This window comes from Arachis ipaensis, chromosome B06 (genome assembly GCF_000816755.2).
Source record: "Arachis ipaensis cultivar K30076 chromosome B06, Araip1.1, whole genome shotgun sequence".
In the NCBI taxonomy this organism is placed as follows: domain Eukaryota; kingdom Viridiplantae; phylum Streptophyta; class Magnoliopsida; order Fabales; family Fabaceae; genus Arachis; species Arachis ipaensis.
The window spans coordinates 117,511,213-117,515,830 of record NC_029790.2 but is presented as its reverse complement, the minus strand read 5'-3'; positions in this window follow the sequence as shown (position 1 = coordinate 117,515,830).

Below are 4,618 nucleotides of genomic sequence, written 5' to 3'. Positions count from 1 at the left end.
TTCCAATGGCCTCCAGGGTCCCAAACTAGGCGCAGAAAGCCTTCAAGCAGGTTAAAGCAAGTGACAATGCCCCAAGAGTGTTGATTTCTAGACTGAATTTCGGGGTCCCAGACCTTGCCTTTGCACCCGTCTTCTTGTTGACCATCTTTGTTCCAACCGGGTGGTAAGCAATCTGAATTCTCACTGAGGCATCCAAACAGCTTCCTAGACCCATACAATTTAGTATTCTTCCAACCATGATACTTCAGTTTGGAGCATGCAAACATATTGAACCTAGCATGACATTTCCTACCACTAACCATCTTCCTCTTACTCTTAATGCCATAAAGAGATCTAAGTTAACCATCCGTCTCCAGTAGCCCATATTCAAGTGAAATTAGAAATCTAAGGGATATGAATTTTACCCACTTGAATGTTGTGAAGGATGATGGCAACTTAGGGGGAGGTATTTCTAACGAATTTGCAAGCTCCACTCCCTTGTGCTCTTCTCTGACAACTTCCACCTCTTTGCAAGTTTCTTCAATATCAACCTCTTCCTCTTGGTAGCTTTCCTCCAATTCAATCTCTTCTTCATTACTTACCAAAGGCATGGGAGGTTGTGCTTCTTCTTCTTTAATTTCCATCTCTTGATCAACCTCTTCAAAGTCTTTAGCTATGATATGCCTTGGAGGTTGTACACCCTCTTTGGCATCAAATTCAAATATCTTGGAAGGAGGTTCTATGACTGGATTTTTCCATGGAGGTTCTGTATCTCCTAAGTCTTCGACCACTTCTTCCTCTTCAACGATTACGGCTTCCTCCAATTGTTCCAATACAAATTCATGTTCCTCATTGTCCACCGAAGTTTCCAGTGTCTCCTTCATGCTACACTCTTCTTTTGATTCTCCATATGTAACCATGGGAGAACTTTGAGTGCTCAGATGTCGGGAGGCTATTATATTTACTACCTCGGTTAAGGCAGTAGTGAGTTCCAGCACACTCCTTTGCATCCTCGCTTGCCCTTGAAGAATAACACGAAGTCTGTCATCCATTGGAGGTTGGGGTGGGAGAGAAGGTTCATAATAGGAAGGTGGTTCATCTTGATAATGATAAGGAGATGGTGTATATTGAGGTGGTGGTTTATGAGAGTAGTTGTGTTGGAATGGGGGTGGTTCTGTGTATGGTTCATTTGGCTCATAAGGTGGTTGGTATGGTGGATACGAGTTAGGGTCATATGGTGGTGTTTGGTGGTAAGGGGCTTGTGATTATGGTGGTTCAGAGTTATTTTGAGGAGGTGGTTCATAATCATATGGCGGGCCTTGTTGGTAATTACAAGGGGGTCCACCATAGTCATCATCTTGGTACGCTCCCTGGAATGGCTCTTGACCATAGTAATTTGGTGGAGGTTGGTTGTCACGGAAGGGCCCACTATAACTATTGTCTTGACATGCATTGTTGAATGGTCGTGATCCATGGTATCTTGGAGGGGGTTGTTGCCTAAAGGGTTGATCAGATCCTTGTGGCTCCCTCCATCTCTGATTGTTTTGACCTTGATGCATGTTCCTGTTATAATTTCCATTCCTTGCAACAACATTGGGACCAAACTCAAAGCGAGAGGGGTGATAATTCATAGTAGTTAATAAAAATAAAAGGAGAAAATAAATAAACAAACAAAAAAGCAAATATTTACAATAACCAATAATAAGGCACACGTTTGCAATTCCCAGGCAACGGCGCCATTTTGAAGAACTGAAGATTGACGGTTTAGAATTCAGAATAAATTCCCGTTGCAGGTATAGTTTCTAAACCAAGCAACCATCCTTTCTTACAAATGTTTTGGTTGTCACAAGTAACAAACCCCTAAATAAATTGATAACCGGAGTATTTAAACCTCGGGTCATCTTCTCAAGGAACTGCAGGGAAGTATGTTCTTATTATTGGTTATGAAGATTGTAAATTGGGGTTTTGAAAGTAGGGAGCAAGTAATTTAAATTGCAATTAAAATAAGTAAATAACTGTAAAATAAACTTTTGGTAAGGTATGAGAAATCAAAAGTCCTGTCCTAATTATCCTTATCAATGGTGATGAGAATTGAGTCTTAATCCCACTTAGTTAGCCTTTACTAAAGCAAGGGAAGGTCAAGTGGATTGATTAGTCTGATCTTCAGGTTCTAGTCAATTCCTAAGAAAGGACTGGAATTATTGAAGTTCAATTAAATTAGCAAAGATAACAATTATCGATCACTTGAGTTTGATAACTCCTGAGTTACTGATTTCTTAACCAAGACCAAAAGGAGAAAAGTAAATCTACTCGAATAAAAATATCTTCAAATTGGAGGTAAAAGTAACATAAATAAAAGAGAGCAATAATAAACTGAATTACCTCAAATAACATTAATTAAAAGAATAATCTGTAACATAGAAAAGTTCACAAATTAAATTGAGAAAATAATTAATTAAAAGGAATATTGAACATGATAGAAAGGGGCAATCATGAAAGCGAGAAAAATCCTAAATCCTAATCCTAAGAGAGAGAGAGAGAGAGGAGAGAACCTCTCTCTAAAAACTACATCTAAATCATGAAAAGTGAATAATTGGAGACTCTCCCTTGACTGGATGCATTCCCCCATTTTATAACCTCTAATCTGTGCTTTCTGTACTTGGATCTGGGCCAAAAAGGGCTTCAGAAATTGCTGGGAGCATTTTCTGTAATTTCTGGTGCGTGGCCTCTGTCACGCGTCCGCGTGGGTCACGCGGTCGCGTCATCTGGAGTTTTCCTTATCATGCGTTCCCTTTGGTCATGCGTCCGTGTTATCTGCGTTCTGCTCAAGGCGTGCGTTCGCGTCATTCACGCGTTCGCGTCGCGCTCTCTTCGCGCCAGGCATGCGGCCACGTCGCCCACGCGTTCGCGTCGCTGCCAGTTTCTTCAAAAACTCCATTTTGTACTTTCCTTCCATTTTTGTATGTTTCCTTTCCATCCTTTAAGTCATTCCTGCCTTTAGAATATCTGAAACTACTTAACACACAAATTATGGCATCGAATGGTAATAAAGAGTAATTAAAATAATTATTTTTAAAGCATAGGAGACATGTATTTCACATATATCACATAATAAGGAAGGAAAAGTAAAACCATGCAATTAACATGAATAAGTGAGTGAAGGATTGAATAAATCACTTAAATTAGGCACAAAATATATCATAAAATATGGGTTTATCAGTGGGACTGAGAGCTCTGACCAGTGATGATGAACTAAGGGAGATGTGCTTCCATGCAGAGAGGAATGATGGAGTAGTTGATGTGTATTTTGAACATGGAGTTTCCACACCTGAACTGATGGATGGGAAAGGGGTTGTGATGTTACTTGATTATGAAGCAGAAGAGGTTTGCCATGGTGACTTACAGACTAACAAGGAAACAGGTGTGGATAGCTCAAATCAAACCCCAGATGACAAATCAGCTACAAACCCAACTCCAAACCTCTCAACTGCAAACACAATTCCTTCCACTGCAACTCCCATTCCAAACCATCCTGCTGCTGACCCCCTCACTACAAATCCTACCAATGAAGAGCCTAACCCCATGGATGAACCTGATAACCCCAAACCTAATTATAGACCCAACCCAAAATCCAGTACAAAACCCAACCTAGCTCCCATTGTGAAACATAATCACAAGCCAACTCCAAAGCCCAAGAACCTTCTGAAGCCCAACAAAACTCAATCAAAGCCCAAGTCCAACTTCACTTCCAAGCCCAAACCCAAATTTAACCCACCTAAAAGAATTACTAGATTTCAGGCAAAGGGGAGGAGTATTAACAAAGGCAAGCAACCTCTTCATGTGAATTTAACTGTAAATGAATCAACAAGTGATGATGGCAGCTCAGAGGATACATCTTATGTCCCAGTGCAAGAGGCCATCTCTAGCAATGATGATGAATTGGTTGCAAGAGTTTCGAAACCAATTAGGAAAGAGGTCAAAAAGGATCAAAAGAAGGCAGGCATGGCTAAAGAGAAGGAGAAGATAGGAAAAGATAAAATAATGCAAGATGATGATGCAATTGTTGAGGATTATTCAGATGTAGAGGTGGACATAGGCTTTAAAGGAACTCCAGGGGAAGGAATTTGGTATGAAGCTCTCGACCCTGGTGCAGAATCTGATGGGGCCAACTCGTGGCACTCAGAGGAGATGAAAACTCCTCCTAACTCTGAGGATGAGCTGGAATCCGATGGGGATTCAGATGAATTTCCCATATTCCAAGGTGGCCAGAGGTTTGGTGACCTACAACTTCAAGTGGGGATGAAGTTCAATACCAAACAAGAATTCAGGGATGCTGTGAGAGAGTTTACCATACAGGAGGGAAGGGGGATTAAGTTCGTTAAGAATGATAATATCATGTGTAGGGCAGTTTGCCAAGTGAAAGAGTGCTCATGGGTTGTGTATGCTTCAAGAGATCATGAGGACTGTTGCTGGTAGATCAAGACATTTTATTATGATCATACATGTCCAAGTGAAAATTCAAATAGGGCTGCAAACAGAGCATGGTTGGCTGCTAAGTTAGTTAAAAAGGTTAGAAAGTATCCTAATTTCAAGCAATGTGAGGCTGCAGTGTACTTTAGGTTGAAATGTGATCTGATTC